The sequence below is a fragment of the Ovis aries genome, chromosome 3 (assembly GCF_016772045.2).
Source record: "Ovis aries strain OAR_USU_Benz2616 breed Rambouillet chromosome 3, ARS-UI_Ramb_v3.0, whole genome shotgun sequence".
Taxonomy (NCBI): domain Eukaryota; kingdom Metazoa; phylum Chordata; class Mammalia; order Artiodactyla; family Bovidae; genus Ovis; species Ovis aries.
Window position 1 is genome coordinate 162,223,417 of NC_056056.1, and position 27,169 is coordinate 162,250,585.

General features: G+C 38.1%; 1 protein-coding gene across 24 annotated transcripts in view; it reads left to right on the plus strand.

Moving 5' to 3' along the window:
- R3HDM2 (R3H domain containing 2) overlaps window positions 1-27,169 on the plus strand; it is a 170,251-nt gene that overhangs the window by 14,853 nt on the left and 128,229 nt on the right. For 11 of the 24 annotated variants that reach the window (XM_060412906.1, XM_060412918.1, XM_060412912.1 and 8 more), the window contains one exon: window positions 16,972-17,092. The exons of 11 other annotated variants lie outside the window; for them this stretch is intronic. The gene's annotated coding sequence lies outside the window, so the exon portion shown is untranslated. Of the gene's footprint in view, window positions 1-971; window positions 1,091-6,130; window positions 14,494-16,971; window positions 17,093-27,169 lie in introns of those variants that run through there. 2 more of the 24 variants (XM_060412916.1, XM_060412913.1) reach the window with 2 other exon arrangements.

Genomic DNA, 27,169 nt, shown 5'->3' on the forward strand with positions numbered 1-27,169 from the left:
ACCAGTGAGTAAAATAAGACATCTCTTCATAATGTCTTTTTACATTATAATTAGCTTTCTCTCCCAACATTGATTGTAAACTTTTCAAGCATACTGAAGAGTTGAAAGAATTTTACAGTTAATGTCCCTAATTCGCCTCTAAGAGCCAGCAATTAGTATTGTGCTCCATTTGCTATAGCACATATCCTAGCAGTATTTTTAACTGTAAAAAAACCAGGAAGGCAAAGAGGGTGTGCCCTTAGAGTATTTTCCCTATATGGTAATGCAAAAATATTTTTTCTTTCTTCTTAACTAAGTGAATGTGATGGCTGAAAAATTAAGTGTAATTGTTAAGATAGGATGACTGAAGGGAGTCAAACCTGTTTAGTTTCTGTGTAGGGTTTGTGAGGGAGTAAAATCAGAGCCAGTGCTTGAGACTTGAATTTTTAACCTTATTTGAGGTTCTTCGAGGCTTTTCTGTGTTTACCCTCGTGAACTCTGCTGAATCAGTGTCTTTATATGTAAAATGGAGTTGATGGTCTGTTGCCTTTTAGGATACAGGAAAATTGACTTTTGGAGGTATCTTAAGGTTAAGTATGATAATACTTCTTGATACATCTACTGATTTAAAATGTAAACACTTGAGATTGAAGGTGCCCTCAATGAATTCTTAGGCTAGCTTCAATATTGTACTTCACCTATAGTTAGTAGGTGATACAGAAGAGAGACAAAGAGGTATCTACAGATATCAGTGAGCATACTTTCCATGTACCTGGGATGTATTTACATCTCTTGGTGGCCACAATCAGCAAGCATAGCCTACCTCACAGAAGGGTGAAAGTGAAAGTTGCTCACTTGTGTCCGACTCTGCGACCCCATGGACTGCACAGTCCATGGGATTCTCCAGGCCAGAATACTGGAGTGGGTAGCCTTTCCCTTCTCCAGGGGATCTTCCCACCCCAGGGATTGAACCCATGTCTCCCCCATTGCAGGCAGATTCTTTACCAGCTGAGCCACAAGGGAAGCCCGAGAATACTGGAATGGGTAGCCTATCCCTTCTCCAGGAGATCTTCCTGACCTAGGAATCGAACCAGGATCTTCTGCATTGCAGGCAAGATTCTTTGCTAATTGAGCTATCAGGGAAGCCTTCATAGAAGGATAGTTTATATTAAATATGATCAAATTACTAGTCTCCAAATGACGTTCTCTAGTGCTACTGAATAATAGAACAGCATTGAAGTTAATATTTGCAAAGATAAAATGGTGCTTTATTTCCATGCTTTGTTTTTTTTCTTTTTCTTCCTTTTTCTCTTTGGAATTAACATTGTTTTCATAACTGTTTTTCTGCCTATTGTAGACTAACTGGATTCAGCTATAGAACCTATTCAGATCCATAATGTGTTCTGAAAGAACAGACTCAGCTGTTCTTCTGTTCTTTCTGTTCTATCTTGTCCTTTATTGTAGACTTGTGCTTTATTCATTTCCCAAAGTAGGGTACACAGATTTAGCCACACGCATACATGTGCACACACAGTGCCACCTGAGGCCCTCTGTAAAGATTACAGATTTTCTTTTTCTAAGTCTATTTCTTTTTAAAAAATCGTTTTTGGCGGTGCTGGGCCTTTGTTTCTGCACAGGGGCTTTCTCTGGTTGTAGTGTGTGGGCTTCTCACTGCAGTGGCTTCTCTTACTGTGGAGCACAGGCTCTGGTCACCTGGACTTCAGTGGTTGCAGCATGTGGGTTCAGTAGTTACGGCTCATGGGCTCTAGAGCTTAGGCTCAGTCGTCGTGGCTCATGGCGTTAGTTGCTCTGTGGCATGTGGAATCTTACCAGACAGGGATCGAACTGATGTCCCTTGTATTGCAAGGCAGAGTCTTAACCACTGGACCACCAGGGAAGCCTGGTTATAGATTTTCAATTAGGAATTACCAGCATTCACTTGCTACTGTTTCATCTTACAAACCCAGCTTTTCCTTTGGTATACCAAGAGCCTAGTACATTTCTAAGCTACAGTATTAGCTTAGAAATCAGAGGAACTCAGTTTACTATTGGTCTTTGTTAGAATAAACATCACCCATATGTTTTCTGTCCAGGTTAATTCTTTCTTAGAAGGTATTCTCTTAGTTTCTGGTTCTTCTCTATTTTTACAATAGAAAGAGTGATCTTCAAGTCAGGTTTACAGAACTGCTTCCAAAGTAATGCATCAAGAAAATTTATGAAAAGAACAACTCATTCATTTACTCAGCTGTTTAACAGGTACCTGTGATAGATTATATACTAACAATAAGATAGATGCGACATCATCCTTATTGTCAAGGATTGTCATCATTCCCTATTGTCCCTATTTCATGTTTTATTTTTATAGATTAAAAAAAAGTAAATAAACTACAAGGTCATGAGTGTTACAGTTCAGTTCAGTTGCTCAGTTGTGTGTGTCTCTTTGCAACCCTATGGACTGCGGCACGCCAGGTCTCCTTGTCCATCACCAACTCCCAGAGTTTACCCAAACTCATGTCCATCAAGTTGGTGATGCCGTCCATCCATCTCATCCTGTCGTCCCCTTCTCCTCCTGCCCTCAATCTTTCCCAGCATCAGGGTCATTTCAAATGAGTCATTTCTTTGGATCAGGTGGCCAAAGTATTGGAGTTTCAGCTTCAACATCCAATGTTTAATATCCACATGCCACAGAGCAACATCCAGTGTTCATTCCAGTGAACACTCAGGACTCATTTCCTTTAGGATGGACTGGTTGGATCTCTTTGCAGTTCAAGGGACTCTCAGGAGTCTTCTCCAACACCACTGTTCAAAAGCATCAATTCTTTGGTGCTCAGCTTTCTTTATAGTCCAACTCTCACATGCATACATGACAATTGGAAAAACCATAGCTTTGACTAGATGGACCTTTGTTGGCAAAGTAATATCTCTGCTTTTTAATATGCTGTCTAGGTTGGTCAAACTTTTCTTCCATGGAGCAACCGTCTTAATTTCATGGCTGCAGTCACTATCTGCAGTGATCTTGGAGCCCAAGAAAATAAAGTTTGCCACTGTTTCCACTGTTTCCCCATCTGTTTGCCATGAAGTGATGGGACCAGATGCCATGATCTTAGTTTTCTGAATGTTGAGCTTTGAGCCAAGTTTTTCACTCCCCTCTTTCACTTTCATCAAGAGGCTCTTTAGTTCTTCTTCACTTTCTGCCATAAGGGTGGTGTCATCTGCATATCTGAGCTTATTGATATTTCTCCCGGCAATCTTGATTCCAGCTTATGCTTCTTCCAGCCCAGCGTTTCTCATGATGTACTCTGCATAGAAGTTAAATAAGCAGGGTGACAATATACAGCCTTGATGTACTCCTTTCCTGATTTGGAACCAGTCTGTTATCCATGTCCAGTTCTAACTGTTGCTTCCTGACCTGCATACAGATTTCTCAAGAGGCAGGTCAGGTGGTCTGGTATTCCTATCTCTTGAAGAATTTTCCACAGTTTGTTGTGATCCACACAGTCAAAGACTTTGACGGAGTCAATAAAGCAGAAATAATTGTTTTTCTGGAATTCTCTTGCTTTTCGATGATCCAGTAGATATTGATGATTTAATCTCTGGTTCCTCTGCCTTTTCTAAAACCAGCTTGAACATCTGGAAGTTCACCGTTCATGTATCGTTGACACCTGGCTTGGAGAATTTTGAGCATTACTTTACTAGTGTGTGAGATGAGTGTAATTGTGCGGTAGTTTGAGCATTGCCTTTCTGGTTCCATCACTTCATGGCAAATAGATGGGAAAACTGGAAACAGTGGCAGACTTTATTTTCTTGGGCTCCAAAATCACTGCAGATAGTGACTGTAGCCGTGAAATTAAGACAGTTGCTCCTTGGAAGAAAAGTTTGACTAACTTAGACAGCATATTAAAAAGCAGAGACATTACTTTGCCAACAAAGGTCCGTCTAATCAAAGCTATGGATTTTCCAGTTGTCTCTGGTATTGCCTTTCTTTGGGATTGGAATGGAAACTGACCTTTTCCAGTCCGGTGGCTGCTGCTGAGTTTTCCAAATTTGCTGGCATATTGAGTGCAGCACTTTAACAGCATCATCTTTTAGGATTTGAAATAGCTCAACTGGAATTCCATCACCCCCACTAGCTTTGTTTGTAGTAATGCCTCCTAAGGCCCACTTGACTTCATATTCCAGGATGTCTAGCTCTAGGTGAGTAATCACACCATCATGATTATCTGGGTCATGAAGATTTTTTTTGTACAGTTTTTCTGTGTATTCTTGCCACCTCTTCTTAATATCTTCTGCTTCTGTTAGGTCCCTACCATTTCTGTCCTTTATTGTGCACACCTTTGCATGAAATATTTCCTTGGTATCTCTAATTTTCTTGAAGAGATCTCTAGTCTTTTCCATTCTGTTATTTTCCTCTATTTCTTTGCACTGATCACTCAGGAAGGCTTTCTTACCTCTCCTTGCTCTTCTTTGGAACTCTCCATTCAAATCGGTATATCTTTCTTTTTCTCCTTTGCTTTTCGCTTCTCTGCTTTTTCACAGCTATTTGTAAGGCCTCCTCAGACAGCTGTTACAAGGTGGTAATAAAATGTAATATGACAGCAAGGAGAAAGAACGCTTAATTCTAAATGACAGGTTCAGAATCAACTTTTCAGAGAAGGTAAAATTTGAATTAGTCTCAGTGGACTCATTAATTCAACCAGCGTATAAATAGCTACCGGATTAGGTGCTGCTGCTGCAGCTAAGTCACTTCAGTTGTGTCTGACTCTGTGCGACCCCATAGACGGCAGCCCACCAGGCTACCCCGTCCCTGGGATTCTCCAGGCAAGAACACTGGAGTGGATTGCCATTTCCTTCTCCAATGCATGAAAGTGAAAGGTGAAAGTGAAGTCGCTCAGTCGTGTCTGACTCTTCCCAACCCCATGGACTGCAGCCTGCCAGGCTCCTCCGTCCATGGGATTTTCCAGGCAAGAGTACTGGAGTGGGGTACCATCGTCTTCTCCGGGATTAGGTGCTAGAGCTGTTAAAAAACAAGACGTAGTCCTTACCTTCAAACAGCATAGACTGAGAAGTCAGTATACTGCAGCCTGATGAACTCTGAGCTAGAGGAATGCACAAAGTGCTCTGGAAGCACAGTAAAGATGTGGAAAGACTTCCTGTCAGAGAGTTAGGAATCTTGAAGGGGTGATAGGTAGTTAACCTGAAGGAGTTAACAAGGTGGACAGGTACTTACGAGGAGTCCTAGGGGAAGAACTACGTGCATAAAGGGTGGGGGTGTAGGGCTGAACAGCATACTGCCTTTGTCCAGCTTCAAGGACAGGTATGTGCCTTCATATGGGATGTTTATGGGGATTGTTTAGAGAAGAGGCTAGAGAGGTAGGTAGGGGCCTGATCTTGAAGGCCTTATTCATAGGCTGAAGTGAATTTTGTGTTACAGTATGAAAACTATTGAAGGATTGTATTTTTAAAAGATTGCTTGTAGCAATGTGGGAACTGGATTGAAAAGTAGACTAGAACCAGGGAGTCCAATTTAGGGGCTAATATATAATAAATAATCCAGATAACAGATTGTGAGGCTCTAACGTGGTCCTGCAAATGCATAGAGATGTACAGATTCAAGAGATGTTTAAAAGGTAGAATCTTTTAGACTTGGAAGTGTGTGTGTGTGTTGTGTACGTATGTGAGTATAGTTGTAAGTGAGAGGGATGAGCTCTTGAATGATTCCTAGTTTTCTGGATTCCATGCCATGGTGGATGGTCACCATCATGAGTTAGGGATGGATGTTTGGAAATAAAGGTGAGGTGTTTGGTTTTGGACTGGTTGAATTTGAGGTATCTGTAGAACCCTGTGGAAATGCGTAATAGGAAATTAGATGATTCAGTCTGGAGTTGAAGAGAGAAATCAGGGCTGGAGAGAGATTCAGGAGTCAACATCATATACATTGTAGTTGAAGGGATAGGTTTGGTTCCTCCAAGGATCATGTTAAGCCTGAAGGCCTAAAGGCTGAGAGAGCCTTGGAGGACACTGACAGTTAAAGATGTGATCGGTGGCAGGAGCCCTGGAAGAAAATTGAGGAAGCCATGAAGGTAGAGGGGAATCCAGTAAAGTGCATGTGATAGGATTTTAGAGGAGAAACTTTCAAAGAGGAGGAACGTAATTGTGTTTGTGTGTAGTGGAAATGTCAAGTATAAAGACAGAAAGGATGTGAAAGTGTTGGTGTTGGTCAGTTGTGTCTGACTCTTTGTGACCCTATGGTTTGTAGCCCACCAGGCTCACCTGTCCATGGGATTTCCTAGGCAAGAATACTAGAGTGGATAGCCATTTCGTTCCGTGGGGGATCTTCCCAACCCAGGGATTGAACCTGCGTCTTCTGCATTGCAGGCAGATTCTTTACCGTCTGAGCCACCAGGAAGCCCTTACTTGCTGGATTTAGGTCATTGTTGACATCAGTGAGAGCAGGATCACTGGAGTGATGAGAGCAGAGGCAAAATTGCATTGAGATGAGGAATAAACAGAAGATGGGAGGAAGTAAACCATTTTTCAGAAAGATTACAAAGAGATGGAGAGAGGACAGTAGTGAGAGTAGGTGGAGTTCAGAGAAGAGTTTTTTTTTTTTTTTTTAATTAATCAACTTATTTATTTTTGGCCATGCTGCATGGCATGTGGGATCTTAGTTTCCTCACCAGGAATTGGGGTGAGGATTGGGGTGAGGGATTGAACCTGCACCCCCTGCATGGGAAGTGTGGAGTTGTAACCACTGGATTGCCAGGGAAGTCCCAAGGAAGAGTTTTTTAAGGTGAGAGACTTGAGCATATTTAAAGTTGTTTAGAGAATGAACAAGACATTAGAGAGTGGTGATAATGGAGTGAAGTCCTTGAGTGTGAAGAGAAGATAAACTCCAGAGCAGGTCAGTTCAGTTGCTCAGTTGTGTCTGACTCTTTGCAATACCATGGACTGCAGCACTCCATGCTTTGTCCATCACCAACTCCCAGAGCTTATTCAGACTTAGGTCCATTGAGTCGGTGATGCCATCCAATCATCTGGTCCTCTGTCGTCCCCTTCTCCTCCTGCCTTCAGTCTTTCCCAGCATCAGGGTCTTGTCCAGTGAGCCAGTTCTACACATCAGGTGGCCAAAGTATTGGAGCTTCAGCTTTAGCATCAGTCCTTCCAGTGATTATTCAGGACTGATTTCCTTTAGGATTGACTGGCTTGATCTCCTTGAAGTCCAAGGGACTCTCAAGAGTCTTTTCCAACACCAGAGTTCAAAAGCATCAGTTTTTCGGTGCTCAGCTTTCTTTATGGTCCAACTCCCATATCCATACATGACTATTGGAAAAATCATAGCTTTGACTAGATGGACCTTTGTTGGCAAAGTAATGTCTCTGTTTTTTAATATGCTGTCTAGGTTGGTCATAGCTTTTCTTCCAAGGAGCAAGCGTCTTTTACTTTCATGGCTACAGTCACCATGTGCAGTGATTTTGGAGCGCAAGAAAATAAAGTCTGTCACTGTTTCCATTGTTTCCCCATCTATTTGCCATGAAGTGATGAGATCGGATGCGATGATTTGTTTTTTGAATGTTGAGTTTTAAGCTAGCCTTTTCACTTCCATCAAGAGGCTCTTTAGTTCCTGTTCGCTTTCTGCCATAAGGGAGGTAGAATTATTTTTATGTCTTTCATTAAGATAGAGGAAAAGGTCAAGAAAGGGATGGGGACAAATGCTTGGTCACTGAACAAAGGAGTTTGAGGGAGCTTCTGACTTTAGGGCCTTGCTATTCCTTGTAATGGAGGAGACTTATCCTTTTGGGTTAGGGGGCTGGTATGTTCTAATAAGAGAGTCGGTAAAATAGAGTCCTTGAGAAGAGACATAAATTTGAATAACTGTTGAGAGAATGGGAAGGATAGTTGCCAAGGGGTTTGTTTGGCTGGGATGGCAAAGGTAGGGTGAGGTGGTATAAAGGTGGGAATGCATTTCAAGCAAATAGAATAGCCTGGGCAAAATCCCAGGACTCTTAAAGACTATGGTGTGTACGGACAGGTAGCATTATTTTGATTGACTGGAGAGAATATCTGTAGAGCCTAATTTCATGGTAGGCTTTAAGAGTTATATTAAGGAATTTGAAATATTTTGAGGCAAAGAGGAACCTCTGAAGATTATCATCAGAGAAATGGAATGATGATTTTACAAGGGTAACTCTGGTACCAGTTTTGAAAAATACAGTGGCTTAAGAGTAAAGGGAGAGACGTTTGTTAGGGGCCTATTGTAGTCATGCAGAAGATGTTGAAATCAAGATAGAGATGGGTATGGTGGTAAGAAACAACCCTCAGATCTAAATAGCTTGAAACAGCAGTTTATTTCTCACACTGCATGTTCATCAGGATAGATTCGAATTTTAGTTATTCAGGGATAAAGGCTAAAAGGCCAGCAGAGGCACCACCATGGGAACATTGCCAGCTGCTTTGCTGGAGGAAAAAAAGAACTCTGGAGGTCTTGTCCCATTAACTGATTTCTCTGTCTGTATATGATGGAAGTGGAGAAGAAGGGACAGGAGCTAAGACGATCAGATGGATCGAGGAGATGGTACCAGAGTTTGGAAATTAGTTAAATATGGGAGGAGAGAGAAGTAATTGTGAACAGATGACTCTCAGTTTCTGTCTTAGGTGACTGGGCGGTGTTAACAGAGATAAGAAAGGGGGCAGGTTTTAGGAGTATCTAATTATATAAAGTAAATATTAACAGACCTAAAGGGAGAAGTAGACAGCAATACAGTAATAGGAGACCTTAATTCCCCACTTTTATCAGTGAGTAAGTCATCAAGACAGAAAATCAACAAGGAAACGTTGGCCTTAAATTACAAATTAGACACGATAGACTTAACAGACATGTATGGAACATTCTATCCAAAAGCAAAGGTATATCCAAATACACATTCTTCTCAAGTGCATTTGGAACATTTTCAAAGATCATATGTTAGGCACATAACAAATCTTAAAAAGTTTAAGATTTGAGTCGTATTAGCAATCTCTTTGACCACAGTGGTATAAAACTAGAACTCAGTGACAAGAGGAAAACTGCAAAATTCACAAACATGTAGAGCTTAAGCAACATGCTACTGAATAATCAATGGGTCAAAGAAGAAATAAAAAGAAAAATTAATAAATACTCAGAGACTAATGAAAATGCAAATGCAATGTACTAAATACAAAACCTATAGAATGAAGCAAAAGAGAAGTTCATTGAGAAAATGCCAAAGTTAAGAAACAAGGCAGATCTTAAATAACCTACCTCTGCACCTCTAGGAACTAGAAGAACAAGATAAATCTAATGTTAGTAGAAGAAAGGAAATAAATATTAGATTAGAACTAGAGTAACAATAGAAAAGATCAATGGAACTAGGAGCTAGTTTTTTTAAAAAAGATAAACAAAATAGACAAACCTATAGCTAGACTCACTAAGGAAAAAAGAGGACTCAAATAAGAAATCAAAGAGGAGACGTTAATACCTCATACCTCAAGAGACTACTGTGAACAATTACATGCCGACAAATCGGACAACGAAGAAGAAATAGATAAATTCTTAGAAACATACTGCCTACCAAAACTATATCATGAAGAAATGGAAAATCTGAACCAAACCCCATTAGAGGTATACCTCATTTTTTTGAGATTGACTTTACTGTGCTTCACAGATACTGTGTGTGTGTGGTTTTTTAAAAAACAAATTGAAGGTTGTTTGTGGCAACCTTGCATTGAGCAAGTCTCATGGCCCTGTTTTTCCAGTAGCATTTATTCACTTTGTGTCTTTGTGTCACAAATCGGTAATTCTTACAGTGTTTCAAGCTTTTTCATGATTATTTGTTTTGGTGATCTGTGTTCAGTAACCTTGTGTGTTACTATTACGTTATCTTGCCTTTTTTTTTTATTATCTTGCCATTTTTTAGCAATAAAACATTCTAAAATTAAGGTATGTACATTGTTTTTTTAGACAAAATGATATTGCACAATTAATAGACTACAATAAAAGTGCTTTCATATGCACTGAAAGGCCAAAAGATTTATGACTTGCTTTATTTTAATATTTGCTTTATTACAGTGTTCTGGAGCCAAACCTGTAATATCTCTAAGGTATACCTATATTAGTAAAGAGATTGAATCTGGATCAAATAATCTTGATTATTGAGTAATCAAAAAACTTCCAACAAGCAAAAATCCAGGACCAGATGGCTTCACTGGTGAATTATTTAAAGAAGAACTATTACCAATTCTCAAACTCTTCCAAAAAATAGAATGGGAGGGTACACTTCAAACTCATTTTATGTGGCTAGCATAACCCTGATACAAAAAACAGACAAGAACACTGGAAGTAAAGAAAATTACAGGCCAGTATCCCTGATGAATATGATGCAGAAATTCTCGACAAAATATTAGCAAACTAAATTCAACAATACATTAAAAGGATCATTCACCATAATCAAGTAGGATTCATTCTGGAGCTGCAAAGGTGGTTCAGCATCTGCAAGTCATCAGTGTGATACATCATATTAACAAAATGAAGGATGAAAATCATACGATCATCTCAATGGTGCAGAAGAAGGATCTGACAAATTTAACATCCATTATGATACGAACTTTGAACAAAGTGGGTTATAGAGGGAGTGTACCTCAACATCATAAAGTCCATATTTTTTAAGAAACTTTTTCTTTTATTAAAGCAACTCTTTAAGTCAGAATTCTTTGTAAACTCCTCCTATGGATAAAAACCATATATTATAAGCCCTCAGCTAACATACTCAACTGAAGCTGAAAGCTTTTCCTTCCCACTTTTATTTGACATAGTTTTGGTGATCCTAGTCAGTGCAGTTTAGCAAAAACCAGGCAAATAATAAATTATTACAAAGGAATGAGGCATTCACATCAGGAGGAAAGAAGTAAAACTGTCACTATTTGCAGGTGACATGATATTATATATAGAAAATCCTAAACACTGTTAGAATTAATGAATGAATTCAGTAAAGTTGCAGGATACAAAATAGGTATACAAAAATCAGTTGTGTTTCTATATGTTAATAACTCAGAAATTTTCAAAATAATCTCGCTTTCAATTGTAGCATAAAGAATAAAATACCTGGAAATAAGTTTGACCAAGGAGGTAAAAAACATTTACAGTTTATTGTAAGATCTGTTAAGACATCAGTGAAAGAAATTGAAGACACAGATTAGTGGAAAGATATTCTCTGCTGATGGATTGGGAGAATTAATATTGTTAAAAAGTCCATCCTGAAAAAGGTCCATACCACTGAAACCAATTTACAGATTCAACCCCTATCGTATTTCTCATTACATTTTTTACAGGGAACAAACAATCCCAAAATTTGTGTGGAACCACAAAAGACAGCAAATAGTCAAAGAAATCTTCAGAAAGAAGAGCATAACTGATGGTATCATATTTCCCGATACCAAACTATATTACAAAGCCATAATAATTGGAGCAATATGGTATTGGCATAGAAACAGATAAGTAGATTAATAGAATAAAGAGCCCAGAAATAAACCCATGCACTCATGGTCAGTTCATTTATGGCAGCAGAGCCAAAAATGTACAGTGGGCAAATGATGGTCTCTTCAATAAATCGTGTTGGGAAAACTAGACTACTGTATTATACCAGACACAAAAAATGGTTCAGAATGTTTTAGAAACTTGAACATATGACCTGAAACTATAAAACTTCCAGAAAGAAACATAGAGAGTAAGCTCCTTGGCATCAGTATTAGGATTCTTTGGATTTAACACCAAAAGCAAAGGCAGCAAAAGTAAAAATGAATTAAGTGGAACTACATCAAACTAATGGAGAAGGCGATGGCACCCCACTCCAGTACTCTTACCTGGAAAATCCCATGGACGGGGGAGCCTGGTAGGCTGCGGTCCATGGGGTCGCACAGAGTCGGACATGACTGAGCAACTTCACTTTCACTTTTCACTTTCAGGCATTGGAGAAGGAAATGGCAACCCACTCCAGTATTCTTGCCTGTAGAATCTCAGGGACGGGGGAGCCTGGTGGGCTGCTGTCTATGGGGTCTCACAGAATCAGACGCGACTGAAGCAACTTAGCAGCAGCAGCAGCAGCAGCAGCACCACATCAAACTAAAAAGCTCTGCACAGAAAGTGAAAGTGAAGTCGCTCAGTCGTGTCTGACTCTTAGTGACCCCATGGACTGCAGCCTACCAGGCTCCCCGGTCCCTGGGATTCTACAGGCAAAAATACTGGAGTGAGTGGCATTTCCTTCTCCAGTACATGAAAGTGAAAAGTGAAAGTGAAGTCGCTCAGTAAGGGAAGCGATCAACAAAATGAAAAAGCCTGCTATATGGGAGAAAATATTTACTTATCATATACTTGAAATGGCGATGGCACCCCATCAGTACTCTTGCCTGGAAAATCCCATGGACAGAGGAGCCTGGTAGGCTGCAGTCCATGGGGTCGCGAAGAGTGGAACACGGCTGAGCGACTTCACTTTCACTTTTCACTTTCATGCATTGGAGAAGGAAATGGCAACCCACTCCATTGTTCTTGGCCTGGAGAATCCCAGGGACGGGGCAGCCTGGTGGGCTGCCGTCTATGGGGTCGCACAGAGTCGGACACGACTGAAGCGACTTAGCAGCAGGAGCATACTTGAAAGAGGTATAAATGATTATATATATAAGTTATAAGGATTTATTGGTACAACACAGGGAATATAGCCAGTATTTTAAGGTAATGGAATATAACCTTGAAAAATTATGAACTGTTATATTGTACACTTGTAGCTTAGGTAATATTGTACATAAACTATACTTCCAAAAAATTCATACATTTGAAAAAAGGTTAGTATCCGAAGTGTACTCATGCAACTCAGTAGAAAAAAGACCAATCTGATTTTAAAATGGGCAGAGGAGTGTTGGTAGGAAGTTCACTTTTGGAAATATAATTGTCTGAATCTGGAGCTTTTCAGAGGGGCAGAGGTATTTAGATTTTGAAGTACTCTGTACATGAATGTTCAATCACTTGAACAACAAGGTTATGATTTAACATGAATTTTGGGAGGATACATTCAGACCATTGCAGAGAGGTTAAGTTAGGTTATTCATTGTGCAGCCAGGACAACCCACTTTCATGCTGAAGAAATAGGGTCATGGAGACAAAGTTACAGAATGATAAGAGAACTGAGAGGAAACTCCAGGAAATACTAGAATTTAAGAGGCATTTCTGGCCTGAGGGCATTGGATTTTAATGTAAAGATTAATATTTTGGGGACCAAGGCAGGCTAAATCTGTTTCTGACATAGAACCCTTTTGTGAGGAAGGAGCAGATGTAAGCTGTGAAAAGCTGCTGCTTTAACATGGTAGAGTATATTTGTGTTAATGGTGGGCTTATTTTTATTGGTCCTTAGAGGGAATGCATTTTAATTTTTTATTTGAATTTGGATATATTTGGCAATTCACAAAATTTTAGTAAAGTTTTAGTAAAGTTATTATGGTAAATTTTAGTAAAGTTTTTATATTAATAGCTCATAAGCTAGTTGCCAGGACAGAAAAAGGCTAAAAAGTGATCTAGTCTCTCCATATACTTAGAAGGAATATAAGTGAACAGAGAATGTGATATCACAGAAGTATAATAGTAGCACATATTAGATGATTTAATTCTTAGAAGATAGTCCCTGTGGATCAGTACTATATTATCCCTATTTACAGGTGAGGTTCGGGGAGTGTCTTTTTCTGTTCAGGGTGCTATAACAAAATACTGGGTGGCTCATCAACAGAAATTTATTTCTCACTGTTCTGGAGGCTGAGAAGTTCAAGATCAAACATGGTCTGATTCTGCTGAGGACCCTTGTCCTGGTTAATAGCCTGCATCTTACTGTGTCCTTTCGTGGTGAAAGGAGCTAGCGATCTCTCTAGAATCTTTCAGTGTAAGACAGTAAGTTCATGACCTAACCACCCCAGAGGCCTCACCTCTTAATATATTTGGAGCTTAGGATTTAACATGAATTTTGGGAGGATACATTCAGACCATTGCAGAGAGGTTAAGTTAGGTTATTCATTGTGCAGCCAGGACAACCCACTTTCATGCTGAAGTCTGCACTTGTAAGCATCACCTGGAATTTCTTTTTATTAATAGAACACAGCAAAATTTATACTGGATAGGCAGGAGCTTGGGTTAAAGTTGCTGCTTGTTCTTTTTTACCTCCATGTTTTTATGTGTAATTCCAAACCTGCAGAAAAGTTGAAGGAGTGATACAATGAGCACCCGAATGATTTTACCTAATATTTATTGAATATTTTGTCACATTTGTGCTTTTACACCTTCCTTACCCACTTCCCTCCCTCCCTCTCTCTCCCTCTCTGTCACATTCCACTTCTCACTTCTGCTTCCCTCCGTATACATATACACATTATTATTATTAATTTGTTTTTACTGTGTATTAGGAAATTTCAGACATCAGGAAACTTCACCCAGAATTTCTTAAGCATATGTCACCTAGGAACAAGGTATTTTCCTATATTACTACAATATTGTTATAAAATTCATTATCTTATTTAAAATACTTTACAGTGATATAATAATTATAGTGTATGCTCAGATTTCCTCAATCATATTAATAATTGAGATACTGTTTTATAGCTGTCCTTCTAATCTTAGATTTATTCAAGGATCATGAATTCCATTTAATTTTCATATCTTTATAGCTTTTTAGTTCAGAGCAGTTCTTTCCATTTTTGTGTCTTGGGTCATTGATACTTTTGGAGAGTTTAGGCCAGTTGAAGAATGTTTCACAATTTGGATTTGTCATGATTATGTCGATTTTATTAAACAGTTTTGACAAGAATACTGTTTAGGTAATGTTGTGTGCTTCTCTGTGCACACGATGTCATTTTGCTGCATTATTGGTGATGAGGTGATTACTTAGATGAATTGATACAGGCTGCATTTTTTCTTTGTAAAAGTGCCTTTTTCCCTTTGTATTTAAGAAAATATCTGTAGGATGGTGCTGTTAAGATTGTATGATTCTTTTTCTCTACGTTTTACCCAGTGGTGTTAGCATTTGTTGGTGATCCTTGCCTGAATTAATTATTACATTGGAGGTTACAAAATGTTGATTTTGTCATTCCTTCTCCATTTACTAGTTGGTGTTATTCTATAAAGGAGAATTTTATTTCCCCTGTTTTAATTCAAAATGTTGCAGTCCTTTATCAATGTATAAAATACTGACAGTATTTAGTATTATACATACAACAATTGTTGTCAGTTTGGTCAATTGGAGCACCTTCAAACTAATTCCTATGCTTTTTTGACTTGTCCTGGTCAGGTTCTGAGAACTTCTTTACATCCTGCCACAAGAAGGTATTTGGGGTTCACTCTGTACTTTACTTGCTCCAAACCTGGAATCAGTCCTTTCTGCAAGGAACCCTGATTCCTTTAGTGGGGAATGGTTCCTTTAAAGGGGAACTGCTCATATTTAATTATCCGTCCTTTGCTGTCTTTATGGGGTCAGTTATTTCCAGTACAAAAAAATGAGTGGATTCCAGACCTAAGACCCTTCTGTGTCTTCCTAGAAGTACTCAGTAATAAAGTGTCTAAATTGAATTATTTCTCAGAATGAAGTGAGTTACAGGCGATGTCGGTGACTTGCCATGGGAAATAATTGGATGTTGTTTAGAAAATTCGCATTGTATTTTTTTTCCCTCTAACTTGGTGGTGACATGTGAAGGTGAAAACAAGTATTTGTATCCTTTTTCCTCTTATATAATCCATGCTTTTTTTCCTGTGGTGTAGTGACTTAAGAGTTGTTTCCCTCTTTGTTATTTTCTGCTCTCTGAATTAAAATCTCCTTAGGTAGGGAACCTTGTAATCCAGCTCTTTAATACTTTGTATTTTGAACCTGCATGTTGTATTCATTTGCACATACACTTTACACATTGGTTTGTGAACACAATCTACAAAACTCACATGAATTTAGGGTGTTTATTGTATTGAACATTTATGCTGGAGCCTGGTTTTATGGCTCCTTATGAGGTCTGATGTTTCAGAAAATCCAAAATAGATTTGGCCTGAGAATTGAGATCTTGTACACCCTAATGGCTAATGGTCCAACAACTTGCAAATGTCCTGCTATGGGAATCTATGTGAAATGAGACATGTCAGTCCTTTCTACAAAACTTTTTCTCCTTGATTTTTAAAAATTGAAGTATAGTTGATTAACAGTGTTGCGCTAATTTGTGCCATACAGCAAAGTGTACAAAAAGGTTTTGCATTGAAGGTGAAACTCCTTAAACCTATCTATATATTCCTTTGAAGTGGAAACAAATAAATAAGTTGTGAGGAAATTGCTATTAACATTAAATTTTTTTTTTGGCCATGGCATGTGGGATCTTAGTTCCCTGACCAGGGATTGAATTGGTGTCCCCTGCATTGGCAGCATGGAGTCTTAACTGCTGGACTGCCAGGGAAGTCCCATGTTTTGTTGAAATATTTAAAACTCTATCCCTGTGGAAGAAACATGGAATATATTTTTGAAGGAGTGATGTTGATCACTTCCAGAAGTTATAGGTAGTAAATATTTTAATTACATGGCTTATGTATTTGTTCTTTTATATGTGGATGACTAGTCTAAGAGTACTTTAAAAATTAGCTGCCTGGCAACATAAACGTGCAGATATTAAAGTGAATTGCATGCCTTCCAACTATTTCTGTTAACTTGGCTAAATTTAGAACCCTGTAGAGCTTCTGCAGAATTGAAATCTCAGGGGATTTTAATAGTGAAGACAGAAAATATTTGGCTCTTCGAAATAAGGTAGAAAAAGAATAGCTTCAAATTAATTTTTGCACTGTCACCTGGGCTACTTAATTAAGGCACTGAGGCCAGTGAAAAGTCAAACTGTTCTGAGAATTTTATTTGACTGTTGCTGAAATTTTGTTGGAGTTTAGATTCTGGGTGGTGAAAGGGATAATTTTTTTCCTCCTCCTAGGTGAATTGCTGGAGGCTATCCACTCTCCTTTCTCCAATGTCTCTTCAGATTATGCTTGATAAGTGCAGTTCTTTATACTTCACCAGGATGGATGAGGCAATACATCTGAGTTAGAGATCAGGTGAGCATTATGGTTGGGTACTGGTGGGTTTTATGACACTAGAATTGTTTCGCTTATGTGTGGATTCAGACTAGGATATTTTGAGGAGAAACTTATTCAGTGTATATTTAACTGTACATGAAATAAAAATCTCTTGGTGGAGTTGGATAGACATAAAAAGTAGCAAATAAAAGGAATGGTAGTTTGAGTAACTAATTTAAATGTAAGTTAAAATAGGGACAGATTTTATAGAGAGTGTATATGATGTGTTTACTACCTGACTTGGCAATTGGAAATGTAAGGCTTTGGTGCTATTATGGTAAGAAATTTTGTGGACATTAGAAAAATGCCCCCAAATTATTGTAAACCAAGAAAATTCCCAGAGTGGAATGTGGGTTTTTTTATTTTCTGGCCCTGAATTTATACAAATGGTGAAATGTAAAAAAATTGAAAGAGAAATCTGCATCTTATCTTCATTGTCAGCCCATGTGCCTTTTTTTCTTCCTGCTTTCAAAACCCTTACTGTTCAGTAAGACAAATGTCATGAGGAGGTAGTAGGGTGGTTTTTCTGTTCTTTTTTTGCTTATCTCTTCATAAATAACACGGATTTCTCTTACAATGAGATGGAAAAGTCAGTTATTTTAAAACATTTTTAAAAAGGATAAAGGGGCTATAAATCAACTCTTGATACTTGTAAGTACGCTAATAGACTTGTTTTCCAGTACTCTTGGATTCCAGTTAGGTGGTGAGTTCTCTTTTCCTGGGCTTTGTGACTATTTCTTTGGGCAGACTTTCTTTATATTATAGCTGAAATTTTGATTAAATAATTTCAGTGTGTTTAATCAACCACTTAGATAATAAACTTTCTATTTAAGCCTAGTAATGTATAATTTTGTTTTTGTGAAAGAGTATAAAAACTCAAGTTTCCATTTGAATTCTGGGAGGAAAGCTTGTGCTTATTAGCTTGCCCTAGCTTTCTGGAGACTTACCATTCTGATGTTATAAAGGGAAACTCAGTTAAATTTGAAAAAGACGATATTATATGCTTTTACTAGAGTAAAATTTTAGTACTCTTTGGGGTGACAGGGAAGACTGAAACCCTAGGTCCCACGGATTTTCAGAGACACCTTGAGTATCAGATAAGGTATTTGGGACCATTAGAAAAGTCTTGGGACCATTTTAAGGCTGTGGGATAAAAAAAATTTTTATGTGCATTAAAAGACCTTACTGGCTAGCTGTGGAGATAAACTTGATAATTTATGAACAAAACAACAATAGATATAGTAGGTTAGATTCTATAGTATAGATGGAATGTTGTAGAATTTAGTTGTATCTAACTGTGCAGTATGCTGCTGCTGCTGCTAAGTCACTTCAGTCGTGTCTCACTCTATGTGACCCCATAGACGGCAGCCCACCAGGCTCCTCTGTCTCTGGGATTTTACAGGCAAGAACACTGGAGTGGGTTGCCATTTCCTTCTCCAATGCATGAAAGTGAAAAGTGAAAGTGAAGTTGCTCAGTCCTGTCCGACTCCTAGTGACCCCATGGACTGCAGCCCACCAGGCTCCTCCATCCAACAAATAGAAAAAAGATAGAAATCAATGTAGGAAGTAGGGATAGAGGTAGGAATTGAACTGGGCTTCAATAAAAGATTAATATATAAAATTTATTTCATTTCAGTGGCTATATTTCAAATATTTATATCTTTCTGAGAGTTGCTTATTTAAGTAACTTTACTGTGGAAAATTTCAAACGTGAAAGCAGTGGAATAGTTAGATGAACTTCCATATGCAGTTGTTAGCTTTTGGCTACTCTTATTTCATCTATAATTCTATCCCCTTTTCTGACTGTCTTGAAGAGAATCTGGTGTATAATTTCACTCTGAATATTTCAGTATATACCCCTAAATAATGACTTTAAAGACATAATATCAATACCATTTATACTTCTAAAGTAATTAACAGTAATTCCTGAATATTAAATATCTGGTGTTCATATTTCCCTGACTGTATCATATTTTCTAAATAGCTTGTATGTTTAGTCAAATAAAGTCTGTATCTTGTAGTTGGTCAGTATATGTTTAAAAACCACTTAATCCGAATAATTTCCCCTCTCCTTTTTTTTCCCCCCCTGTGTATTTGTTGAAGAAACTTGGTTATCTGTCCAGTAATTTCCCACAAAGTGGATTTGATCAGATTCAGATTCAGTGTTTTTGGCTAGAATACTTTATAGTGTACTTCCATTAGGAGGAAGTGTGTGATGTCTGTTAGTCCAATTTTCATGATGTCAGCAGCCATTGATGAACCTTGTCTACGTCTTTTATTGAATTTCATTAGTGGTTATAAAATGATGATATTCAATTTGTATTATTTAAAAATTTATTTTAGCTGGAATTTTTTTTAGCAGTTTTATTTTTTAAAATTTATTCTATTTTTGGCTACTCTGGGTCTTCATTGCTGTGCGTGGGCTTCTTCCAGTTGAAGTGAGTGGGAGCTACTCTCTAGACGTGGTGTGCAGGCTTCTCATTGTGGTGGCTTCTTGTTGCAGAGCACGGGCTCTAGGGTGCACGGGCTTCAACAGTTGTGATGCATGGGCTTAGTTGCCCTGCGGCATGTGAAATCTTCCTGGACCAGGGATCGAACCCATGTCCCCTGCATTGGCAGGTGGATTCTTAACCACTGGACTACTAGGGAAGTCCTGGAATACTTTCATAAAGGGATACGTCCCTCATTATTTACTTGGTTACTTTCAGGTGTATCTTATACAGGAAAGGTGAGACAGTTGCTTTGAATCTTTATTTTAATTAATGAATCTTTATTTTCAAAATAGTTTGTTCACTAATATCCTGCAAAGGTGACTGATAAGTTTTTTGAATTGTCATTATGAACTCATCAATTTAAATATATTGATGTGTTTCAGTCTCATTTCTTTTTGATTCTTATTGATATCTCATTGATTAACTCATAATGGCAAATGGGAACCTCTTTAAGTTGGCTTTAGTGTCCATTTGGCTGCAAGTTTTGTGGGATCTTAGTAGATTGAACCTGGGACCTTGGCAGTGAGAGTGGAGTCATAATCACTGGACCGCCAGGGAATTCCCTCCAGTGTTCTTTTCATGTGACCCTCCTAGTTTCTTTGTTTTCTGGTCTGACCTGATATTCAGAGATCCTCTTTTCCATTTCCATTCATGGGCATGTGACAGCCATTGCCCCTTTTTTGGGAAATGATGTTTAGAAGCTACAGTCTGGGTGCAAGAGGCACTACTGCTTAGTGGATTGCTCATTATTTCTTGCTGTTTTTAGTGAAGAAGGCTAGGAAATAAGGTTTTTGTCTTTTTTTTTATTTGAAAGAAAGTGTATTACAAGTTTGTATCAGTATTTCCAATTCAAAGACAGGACTATAGATTTTTAAGTTCAGTATCTTTAATCTTATGGATTTGTATTTTTCAAATTGTGAAGGTAATAATGTAGTTATCATAAGACATTTAAATAATTCAAAAAATGTAAAAGGTGAAGAACCTGACTCTACCCCAGAAACATTAGTTAACCACTCAACACAATTAATTTAAAGCCTTCATAGTGGGTGATTTTTTCTTTTTTTAAAATTGAAGTATAGTTGATCTACATTATTAGTTTCAGGTGTACAGCATAGGGAGCCAGTATTTTTACAGATTATACTCAGTTAAAAGTTATTACAAGATAGTGGCTCTAATTCCCTGTGCTATATAGTATATCCTGTTGCTTATCTATTTTATATGTAGTAGTTTGTATCTGTTAATTCCATACCCTTAATTTGCTCCACACCCCTTTCCTCTCAGCTTTGGTAACCACTAGTTTGTTGTTTTATATCTGTGAGTCTGTTTCTTTTTTGTTTGTATTTTCATTTGTATTATTCTAATTTTTCCTTATTTTTCCTTTAAAATTTTTACTTATTTACTTTTAATCAAAGTGTGGTTGACTTACAATGTTGTTAGTTTCTGGTGTACAACAAACTAATTCAGTTATATATGTATATATATTCTTTTTCATACTCTTTTTCATTATGGTTTTTTATCAGATACTGAATATAGTTACCTGTGCTATACAGTAGGACCTCATTGTTTATCCATTCTATATAGATTGATTTGCATTTGCTAGTCCCAAATTCCCAATCCAACCCTCCCCTGCCCCCTATTGTATTATTTTTTAGATTCTGCATATAAATGATACTCAGTATTTATCTTTCTCTGTTTGACCTATTTCACTAAGCATATTTTCTGGGTTCATCCGTATTACTGCAGATGGCAGGATTTCATTCCTTTTTATGGCTGAGGAATATTTTCTGTGTTGTGTGTGTGTGTGTGTGTGTGTGTGTATCTCAGTCTCACATCTTCTTTATCCATTCATAGGTTGATGAACATCTTGTAGTGGTGGTTTAGTCGCTAAGTCATGTCCGACTCTGCAAGCCCGTGGACTGTAACCCACCAGGGTTGTCTGTCCACGGGGATTCTCCAGGCAAGAATACTGGAGTGGGTTGCCATTTCCTTCTCCAGGGGTCTTCCTAACCTAGGGATCGAACCTGGGTCTCCTGCATTAGCAGGCAGATTCTTTACCATCTCAGCTGTGAGAGAAGCCATGAGCTTGGTTACTTCCTTATCTCGGCCATTGTAAATAGTGCTTCATGGATATTGGGATGCATGTATTTTTTTGAATTAGTATTTTCGTTTTCTTCAGATATATGCCCTGGAATGGAATTGCTGGATCCTCTGGTATTTCTATTTTTAGTTTTTTTTTGAGGAAATGTCATATTGTTTTCCATAGTGACTCTTCCAAATTATTTTTCTCTGCATCCTTTCCAGTGTGAAGTAAGTCAGAAAGAGACAAATACCCAAATACCATATGATACCACTTACATGTTCATAGCAGCACTATTCACAATAGCCAAAACAATGAGTACAACCTAAATGTCCATCAACAGATGAATGGATAAGGAAGATATGGTACATATATACAGTGGAATACTACTCAACCACAGAAAGAACAAAAAAATGCCACTTACAGCAACATGGATGCAACTAGAGATTATCATACTAATTGAAGTAAGTCAGAAAGACAAATACCTTATTATATCACTTATATGTAGGATCTAAAATATGGCACAAGCAAACCTGTCTACAAAACAGAAACAGACTTGTTGACATTGAGAACAGACTGGTTGCCAAGAGCCAGGGAGAAGGATAGACTGGGAGTTTGAAATTAGCAGATGCAAACTATTATTAGGTTGGTTCAAATGTAATTGCGGTTCTGGACCATGAATTTTAAATACATATAACTAGGCTCAAAGAGTCAGACACGACTGAAGCAACTTAGCACACACGCAAGTATTGTCTTTACTAATCAAGATAGGAACTGTTATAATCAACACATTTTTAAATTTTATTTTATTTTTCAATCAACACATTTTTGCCAGTGAAAAATGTTTGTTTATTCCTGTAGCATGGATATCTGTGCTTCAGGATTTGACAAACTCTTGGAAAGCATTTTCTGCCTCCTGCTGGTTGTGGAAGCATTTTCCCTGCAAAAAGCTGTTAAGATGCTTGAAGAAGTGGTGGTTGGTCAGGTGAACGTGACAGATGAGGCAAAACTTCGTAGCCAATTTATTCAGCTTCTGAAGCGTTGGTTGTCCTAGAGAAGAATTGGGTCCTTTCTGTTGACTGATACCAGCTGCAGGCATTGTAGTTTTCAGTGCATCTCACTGATTTGCTGAGCTTACTTATCAGATGTAATGATTTCGCTGGGATTCAGAAAGCTGTAGTGAATTAGACTGGCAGCAGACCACCAAGCAGCGACCATGACCTTTTTTTTTGGTGCAGGTTTGGCTTTGAGAATGCTTTGAGCTTCTTGGTCCTTTCACTGAGCTGGTTGTTGATGACTGTCGTATAAAATCCACTTTTCATGTCATGAGCCAGTTGCACGTCATGATCCAATCAAGAAGTGGTTCGTTGTTGTTGCCTAGAATAAGAGAAGATGACAATTCAAAAGGACAATTTTTTGGATTTTTGATTAGCTCATGAGGTACCCACTTATTAAGCTTTTTACCTTTCCAGTTTGCTTCAAATTCCAGATGGTCGATGTTGAGTTCTTTAGCAACTTCTCATGTAATTTTAAGAGGATCAGCTTTGATGATGGTGCTCAGCTGTCGTTGTTACCTTCCGATGACTGACCACTATGCTCCTCATCTTCAAGGCTCTCGTCTCCTTTGCAAAACTTCTTGAGTCACCACTGCACAATGTTCGTTAGCAGTTCCTGAGCCAAATGCGTTTTTGATGTTGTGGTTGTCTCCTCTGCTTTTTACAACCCATTTTGAACTTGAATAAGAAAATCACTTGAATTTTCTTTTTGTCTAACATCATTTCCATAGTCTGAAGTGTGTATAAAACAAACAACAAGTAATGTCCTTAGCAAAAAAACATAGAACAAGAAATACACATTAAAATGATGTATAACATAACTGTATTTATTTAAGAATGTATTCCAGTATCATGACAAATTTCAACAGTGCAAAGCTGCAATTACTTTTGCACCAGCCTAGTGTGTGTGTGTGTGTGTGTGTGTGTGTGTGTGTGATAAACAACAAGGTCCTACTGTAGAGCACAGGGAACTATATTCAGTATCCTGTGATAAACCATAAGGGAAAAGAATATGAAAAAATATATAGTATGTGTATAACTGAACCACTTTGCTATACAGTAGAAATGAACATGACATTGTAAATCAACTATGCTTGAAAAAAATAAAAAATCTTAAAAAGACGTTAGGGATTAACATTTTCTGAGGCTGGAAAAAGAAAGATGAGAAGTTATTCCTAATGTGAAAAATTACATATTTTTAGATTTGCTCTTTGAATTGGTGTCACATTTATATGGTATAAGGTTCTACTGAAAGAAAAAAGTAGAGTGAAATTTTCTTCTTGTTCCTACGATATAAACCAGTTAGTTCCTCTTTCCAGGGGCAAGTAGGGTTACCAGTTTTTGTGTATCCTGTGCAATTACAAGCATGAAATATACACATACATGAAAATGTTTCTATGTTCTTTTCTTCCTTTTTTAAAAAATGATTGTCTCGCACTTTTCTTACACATACATCAAGTTGTACGTGTTGTTGTGATTCAGACTTAGAACATAACATCAAAAATTTCCTTATTCTTGTTTGCATCTGTACGGTGTTATGGGCTGTGTATGAAGTTTCTATCATTTACAGTATTTATGGTTATTATTGTGCTGTGTTACCAGTAAGGTTTTTAAGGCAAATCTCTACAATTTAAAATGCTTTTAGGAGAAGAGTTGAGCACAGGGGCGAATCAGGAGTAGTTATGTGTGTTTCTTATTTAAGTAAGTTACATACATTTTTGTAAGCATTTTCCCTACTCTTTTCATAGTGACTTGTAACTCCTCAAAAAAAAAAAAAAGCATTTTGACTTTTTTCTCAGTTATAAACAGTGCTGCATGAATAACTTTGTACATATGTTATTTTGCATATTTGTAATAATTATTAAGATAATTTTCTAAAGGTATATACTTTGCAGTTTTTATAAACATTGTAAAATTGACTTCCAAATATATATGAAGTTTACATTTCCACCAGTAGTTGATTCAAGATTTGAAAGATAGGATTTAGTCATGGTGGATACATATAAAATAACCACTTTGAAATGTTTCCACACATGTATATTTGGTGTGCATTCAGCTTAGCCTAGTTCATTCAACACAGTTAACTGAGTGCCTCTGAACCAATGTAGTCTTTGCTCTCATAAGCAGCTATAGCTGATTAAGCTATCAGGAAAGGCTTTCTGCAAGAGCAGAGCCTTGAAGGGCAAGTGGGGCAGGGGAAATTCTAGATCAGCAGTTCTCAAATCTTAGTCTGACTTTTTAACTCTTTAAAAAATTATTACAGACTCCAAAGAACTTTTATTTATGTGGGTTATATTTGCCAATATTTACTATCTAGAAATTAAAACTAAGGAAACATTTAAATATTTATTAATTCATTAAAAATAGTAAATTCCTTCATATTAATGTATGACGCACTCTCTAATTTTTTATATATAATTTTAAAGATTGCACTTCATTTGCAGTTACTAAAAATATTGGCTATATTCCCTGCATTGTATAATACATCCTTATATCCTATTTTATAACCAAAGAAATGCAAAAAAGCAAAATGGCTGTCTGGGAAGGCCTTACAAATAGCTGTGAAAAGAAGGGAAGCGAAAAGCAAAGGAGAAAAGGAAAGATATACCCATCTGAATGCAGAGTTCCAAAGACTAGCAAGAAGAGATAAGAAAGCCTTCCTCAGTGATCAATGCAAAGAAATAGAGAAAAACAATAGAATGGGAAAGACTAGAGATCTCTTCAAGAAAATTAGAGATACCAAGGAAACATTTCATGCAAAGATGGGCACAATAAAGGACAGAAATGGTAGGGACCTAACAGAAGCAGAAGATATTAAGAAGAGGTGGCAAGAATACACAGAAGAACTGTACAAAAAAGATCTTCACAACCCAGATAATCACGATGGTGTGATCACTCACCTAGAGCCAGACATCCTGGAATGTGAAGTCAAGTGGGCCTTAGAAAGCATCACTATGAACAAAGCTAGTGGAGGTGATGGAATTCCAGTTGAGCTATTTCAAATCCTGAAAGATGTTGTGAAAGTGCTGCACTCAGTATGCCAGCAAATTTGGAAAACTCAGAAGTGGCCACAGGACTGGAAAAGGTCAGTTTTCATTCCAGTGCCAAAGAAAGGCAATGCCAAAAAATGCTCAAAGTACTGCACAGTTGCACTCATCTCACACACTAGTAAAGTAATGCTTAAAATTCTCCAAGGCAGGCTTCAACAATACATGAACCGTGAACTTCCAGATGTTCAAGCTGGTTTTGGAAAAGGTAGAGGAACCAGAGATCAAATTGCAAACATCCGCTGGATCATTGAAAAGCAAAAGAGTTCCAGAAAAACATCTATTTCTGCGTTATTGACTATGCCAAAGCCTTTGACTGTGTGGATCACAATAAACTGTGGAAAATTCTTCAAGAGATGGGAGTACTAGACCACCTAACCTGCCTCTTGAGAAACCTATATGCAGGTCAGGAAACAGCAGTTGTAACTGGACATGGAACAACAGACTGGTTCCAAATAGGAAGAGGAGTACGTCAAGGCTGTCATGAGAAACACTGGGCTGGAAGAAGCACAAGCTGGAATCAAGATTGCTGGGAGAAATATCAATAACCCCAGATATGCAGATGATACCACCCTCATGGCAGAAAGTGAAGAAGAATTAAAGAGCCTCTTGATGAAAGTGAAAGAGGAGAGTGAAAAAGTTGGCTTAAAGCTCAACATTCAGAAAACTAAGATCATGGCATCCGGTCCCATCACTTCCTGGCAAATAGATGGGGAAACAGTGGAAACAATGGCTGACTTTATTTTTCTGGGCTCCAAAATCACTGCAGATGGTGACTGCAGCCATAAAATTAAAAGATGCATACTCCTTGGAAGAAAAGTTATGACCAACCTAGACAGAGATATTAAAAAGCAGAGACATTACTTTGCCAACAAACGTCCATCTAATCAAAGGTATGGTTTTTCCAGTGGTCATGGATGGATGTGAGAGTTGAGCTATAAAGAAAGCTGAGTGCCAAAGAATTGATGCTTTTGAACTGTAGTGTTGGAAAAGCCTTGAGAGTCCCTTGGACTGCCAGGAGATCCAACCAGTCCATCCTAAAGATCAGTCCTGGGTGTTCAGTGGAGGGACTGATGTTGAAGCTGGAACTCCAATACTTTGGCCACATGATGTGAAGAGCTGACTCATTTGAAAAGACCCTGATGCTGGGAAAGATTGAGGGCAGGAGGAGAAGGGGACGACAGAGGACGAGATGGTTGGATGGCATCACTGACTCAATGGACATGGGTTTGGGTGAACTCCGGGAGTTGGTGATGGACAGGGAAGCGTGGCGTGCTGCAGTTTATGGGGTCGCAAACAGTCAGACATGACTGAGCGACTGAACTGAACTGAGTTTCTGCCTCCCACTCTCCCACCCCTATGTTGCCTGCTCGTGCCCGCCCCCA